The sequence below is a fragment of the Pipistrellus hanaki genome (assembly GCF_964339955.1).
Source record: "Pipistrellus hanaki genome assembly, chromosome: 10".
In the NCBI taxonomy this organism is placed as follows: domain Eukaryota; kingdom Metazoa; phylum Chordata; class Mammalia; order Chiroptera; family Vespertilionidae; genus Pipistrellus; species Pipistrellus hanaki.
Window position 1 is genome coordinate 56361637 of NC_140512.1, and position 6000 is coordinate 56367636.

Here is a 6000-nt window from a genome sequence, read left to right on the forward strand (position 1 = left end):
TAGAACCCCATTTCTGGTCCTGGCCAGTCTAGAAAGCGAGGGCTTTCTCCTGTCTGGTTGGTTATCACTCTGGCTAGACACCAGAGGTGCACACAACTCAACCCAGCCTAAGAAACTGAGAATTGCTAGGCGGAGCTAAGCATCAGTCTTTTTTTTTTTTTTTTTTTTTTAAAATATATTTTTATTGATTTCAGAAAGAAAGGGAGGAGAGAGAAACATCAATGATGAGAGAGAATCATTGATCAGCTGCCTCCAGTATTCCCCCTACTGGGGATCGAACTGACAACCCAGGCATGTGCCCTGACCGGGAATCAAACCGTGACCTCCTGGTTCATAGTTCGACGCTCAACCACTGAGCCACACCACCAGGCTAGGCAGCAGTCATTGTAAAAAGCACGCCAGGTGCATTAATGAGTAATCCAGATAGAGAGCTCCTGACCTTTGCTGCACTGCTTTCAGCCTTCACCCCGAGTGAGGCTTCCTGGCTTCCAGGGAGGGCCAGAGGCTGCCACCCACGCACCTTAGAGTCACCGGGAGCTTGCAAGCTGGGCACAGCCGCAGATAAGTGAAGGCAGAAATGCTGGGGTGAAATGTGCACATTAGCACAAATACTTCTAAAGCTTCCAGGTGGTAAAAGTGCAGCCAGTGCTGAAATCGGACTCCAGAGGTTTGAACCAAATGGCCTCTCCCGGCCATGCCCTGGGCAGCTGATGTCTAGGGCGGCCTGACTAGGGCAGAGACCAGGTGACCGGGGCCTGGCTTTTGCTGGATTCTCAGCTAGCTGAGGGGAGTGGGGACGGAGGAGAAAGCATGATCACCCAACAATCCAGCATGCAAAAACATCGTTTAGATGCTCAAAAAGAATGCCTGCACTCAAGTCAATTATCGATAAATGCTTCCCAGCAAATTCGTTGATGAATTTGACATTATCTTTCTTCACCATAAAAGCAAAGTCCTTTAGTCTTTGTCTAGAAAAGTGATGACAAAATGGTCATTGTCGGGGTCCAGATGACTGAGGCTCCTGGGGGATGAGGGGGACTGGCCACAGAGGCGGAATCTGTGCTACGCGGTGCATCTGCTCCGCGGGCTTTGCATGCGGAATGGAAAAGAACTGCTGAATAGGAAAACAACAGCGGTTTAACCATCAGCGCCGGAAGGAGAGCAAGGTGAACCGAGGGCACAGAGGCCCGTGAGGAGGGCAGGCTGGGGGCTGGGGGCCCGGGCCAGCTGCCAGGCTACCCCCAGGTCCAGGGCGAAGGAGAGCCGGGTTTCTTCCAGGTGACAGCAGGCTCCGTTGTCCCTGCAGGACCCGACCTTGCACCTGGACACCTGGAGTGCTCCACGTCCCACACCCCTCTCCGCACAGGACCTGAGTCAGGCCTTGCCCTGACCGCCTTCCAGGAGAGCGTGGGCATTGCTAGGGAAATGGCATGTAACACAAGTTTCCTGCTGAGTGAGCTTACACAGAGGGTGAAGCCCACCACAGGCACCCTGCTGGGCGGCCGGGGCTGAGAGGGACCTCCCCCTTCTCTATGGACAGGCAGCGATCAGCCCTCAGGGGAGAGAACGTGCCCATTTGTCATGCCAATCGCCGTTGTCAAAGGAAAACAAACCCCTCAACTCTTTATAACAAGAGGTAGTTCTGTGGTTAGGGTCTTCCCCTCTCACAGCCGCTGGGGATGATTGCATTTCAAAGACGTGGCTCTAGGCTCTGCCTGGGCCGTAAAGCTGGCCAGCGGCTTGTCCACTTTGGAAAAGATTTACATACATTTCAGACAGACAGAGAAACACTTCCAATGGCAAGTTTTCTGAAGTAAGGGCTCTAAGACAAGGGAGGGGGGCAGTCTTGCCTGTTTATTTCCTCCAGGAGAATTAAGCCTCTTGTAAAAAAATAGACTTATTGGTTTTAGAGAGAGGTGAAGGGGTAGGGAGAGAAACATCGGTTTGTGTTCCACTTTATGCATTCCTTGGTTGATTCTTGTATGTGTTCTGACCAGAGATCGAACTTGAGACCTTGGTGTATGGGGAAAACACTAATGGATCTGCCCAGACAGGGAGGGCCCTTGACCTGAGGAAAGCTGAGGGGTGGAGCAGACATCGGCTGCATTTGATCTTGTGACCTTGGAGAGAACAGGGTCGATGGTGCTCCTTTAAGAGCCTCCAGGGTTCGGGGATTTGGGGATTTTGCTAGGATGTTAGCAATGAGGGGTGGTCACTGGAACCACAGATCCCGACCTCTCTGCCTTCCTGGACTCATCGGTGCCAGTGTTTCACCCCCACCACACACACACACACACACACACACACACACACACACACACACACACTGCGTGTTTTCTCCGCTGGAGAGGAAGGGGCTTGGGGACCCTGGCCCAGCATGGCTTCTGCCTTACCTCCCCCTCCCCAGCACAGCTCCTGGCTTCTGCTCCACTCCAATTAGACTCTAACCCACTAGACACTGCAGCCAATTCTGAGGAAAGTTCAAATCTTCAGGGACTTCATAAATTAGCCTTTACTGCTAAGTGTTCTCCAGAAAAAGAGGAATTGGGGGAGTCGGGGGAGGTTTGCAAAGCACAGCACAGCGCTGCTCACTCTTCCCAAATAACTAGGCAGAACCCTCCGGGGTGGGGCTGCAGGGTTGGTGCCGGGAAGCTGACTGGCTGAGGGGACACTCTGGGCAGTGGGGGGTGCAGATGTGGAGGGAGGGGCAGTTCTGAGACAGGTGCTATGACAGTGTTCTTTTCGTGTTTAGCAAGTTCTGAGCAGGGCCTTGCATTTTCAGGCAGGATCCTCCATTTCTGCACGTTGTGTGTGTGTGTGTGTGTGTGTGTGTGTGTGTGAGCATGTTTGCCTGTGTATATGTGACTGAGTGTCACATGTGTGTACATGTTCTTGCAGGTGGTGCAGAGGGGAGAAATTTTCATGGCTGTGGGTGGGGACAAGTCCTGATATTTCTTGGTCCTTGATGGTGTCAGCAGAGACAGAGGGACACTGTTATGGGATAATGTGTTGGCAGGATCTGGTCCTCAGAAAACCAGGCAGCAGGCTTCACCTGCTCCCAAGATCTGGGCCAGCGGTCACCGATTGGTGGTCCGTGGACCACTGGCGGTCCATGAAGTCAGAGAAGTTGGTGACCGCTGCCAGGCTGTACTCGTGTCCACTGTTCCTCACTATCTGGGCCCAAAACGTGCCTGCCGATGGTTGTGAGCCATAGCTCAAGCCGCATAAACTCTCTCAGGCCCCTGAGCCTTTGCACCTGCGGGTCCCTTTGCCTGGAACGCCTTCCCCCTCCTTCTGGATCTGGCTACCTTCTGCTCATCCTCCAGGGATGTCACTCCTGCAGGAAGCTCTCCTCCACGCTCTGGGATGAGGAAGGCGTCCTCTCCCAGTCTCACTCCCGATATGCCTTTAGTATGGCACTCACCACACCTGTTAGAATCCTGGCTTCGTCATCTGTCTCCCCCGCTAGGATGAGAAACCGAAAACAGACTTGGTTTCCATCCCCGCTCCACACTCGGGCCTAGGGATCCCCTCTGCTGGAGGGTTCTCTCTTATTTCTCTATTTATGCTTTCAGTTGATCAGAGGAGGCCCACCCACATTATGGAGGGCAATCTATTTTTCTCAGAGCTTGCTGATTTCAATGTTAACATTCGTCAAAACACCCTCCCAGAAGCCCGCAGAATAGGATTTAACCAACTATCTGGGCACTGGGGCCCAGCGCAGTGAACATATAAAATTAACCATCACAGCGAAGGATAGCTGGGCTCCTGAGGGCCCGTTCAGGATGCGGGGAGGAAGGGGCTGAGTCCCAACAGTATTCCAACAGTCTCAGCTCCCTTTACCATGACACGGGAGCAAAGTGGGAGGAAGACTGGTTCAGTGGGTAGATAGGTGGGTAGACGGAGAAGCAGGTAGGTACACAGATAGGGAGAAACAGATACTAGTACTGGTAACTGGTAACCTCTGAGTCAGTGTTTGGCTGAAATTTGAAAAAATACAAAAACTAGGAAATGACAGAGGAAAGTGGTCAATGTATCTAACGTTGAGTTTCTACATGGGGAAAATGATCCCAGGGAAGCTCAGTGGCATCCTCAGGGTCCCATATGAGTTCCTGGCAGGGGTTCTATGGCTCCTAAGCTGGGCATGTCTGGGGCCAGCTCTTTCATGCTTTAGCCCTGAAGTAACACCTGTCACTTCTGCTGGCAGCCACATGGCCCCTAATTGATAATGTGAGCGGCAGTTAGACAGACATGAGCAGAGAAAGGACCATGGGCCAGTACAGAAGGTCACCAGGGACCGGTGGTTGAGCGTCAACCCATGCACCAAGAGGTCATCGGTTTGATTCCATGTCAGGGAACATGCCCGGATTTCGGGCTCTATTCCCAGTGGGGGGTGCAGGAGGCAGCCTACCAATCAATGCTGATGTTTCTCTCTCATCAATGTTTCTGTCCCTCTCTCCCTCTCCCTTCCTCTCTCCCTGAAATCGCTAGTATATATAAATGGTCCCTAGGGAGGGGGAAGCCTCAGGTGCCTAGCAACGGGCAACACTAGGAAAACAAGGGCCATGCCCCTAGGGTAACCTTTCCTTCCTCGCATATTGCTGGTCATTTGGTGTAGACCCCCTGACTTTTCCTCCCTAAAGATCACATCTACGCCTGGGTTGTATTTCAGCTCCAGGGCCAGAAAAGCAGCCCAGGATCTCCTCAGGACCAGCTGCATTGACTGATGACCCCCTGCCTGATGCCGGCCAATCAGTGGAGACCACAACCCTGAAAGCCCACACCTGGAAAGCGGATGAATGTTCTGCTGAAACCCTGCTCTGAACCCTCTCCTAAGATTCTGGCCTGAAAGAGAGAAGTAAACCCCATCGGGACAAAGAACCCAGCATGTGCCCTCTCTCTGGGGAGCACGCCTGAGCTATTCTCTTTCCCCCTCTTCTCCCCACACAGGCATGCATCTCCTAAGCTCTATGGGTCCTCAGGAGACTTGTAGCCAGGGAAGCAATGGGCAGTGGCAGCTCCTCCTGGGCTACCGTGAGCATTTCTTCAAGTCCCCATTACCCCCCCCCCCCCACCTCTAAATTTATTTTTAGAGGGAGGAAGGGAGGAGAGAGAGAAACATCAATGTGAGAGAGAAACATCCATCAGTTACTTCTCGTAAGCTCTCCCTGGCGACTGAACCCACAACCTTTTGGTGCATGGGCTGGCGCTCCAACCAACTAAGCCACACCAGCCAGAGCCAAGACCCCCCCATCCCTCACCCCACCTTCCTCTTCTGACTTCTCAGTAAGCCAAACCAGCCGGCCTAGGCTCTCCTGTTGCTTCTTCTATGCTGAGTCCTTCCTTGCTTCATTGTCCCCAGCTTCACTAAATGTCTCGTCTGAGGTGCTTCTGCTGCGGACAATAATTTCTTGCTTTGCTGCACTTTGTCTCTTGTCCGAAATCTTTCCTTTAACAGGACAAAAACGGAGGTCTGCCTGGTAACGATAAGAGGGCTGGACATGTGGGAACGTGCAGGGGTATTTGGTGAGAAATAGGTGTTTCTGCCACAAAGCACTTGGCCATCTCTCTGTTGGGATCCTGATGTCTCCCTTTCTGCATCTCGGAGTAAGGAGTTGTCCCAGGGCATCGCAGAACCCCAACGACCTCCCTTGGGTCTGACTTCATATAACCCAGAATGCCACTGCCGTGGCGATTGCAGAATTTGAAGCGCTTTGTGTGAGGATACTGGGAACATTCCTTTCATCCCTTCCACGGAAACAAATGCAGCCAGGGAGCAGGGTGGGGCCCAAGTGCCGGGCCTCCCTCTGGCGCTGCCTGAACCTTTTACTTACATTTGTGTCTAAAGCACAGCAGCACCTCCCCAGGGAGACGCTGAGCCTGGTCCCCCTCCCAGCTACTCACTCATTGTGAGGATATTGGCTTCTGGTATTTTCAGGGCTTTTAAACCTCGGCCTTCCAGGGAAGGCTTTATGAATAAGTATGGACCAAGCATTATAA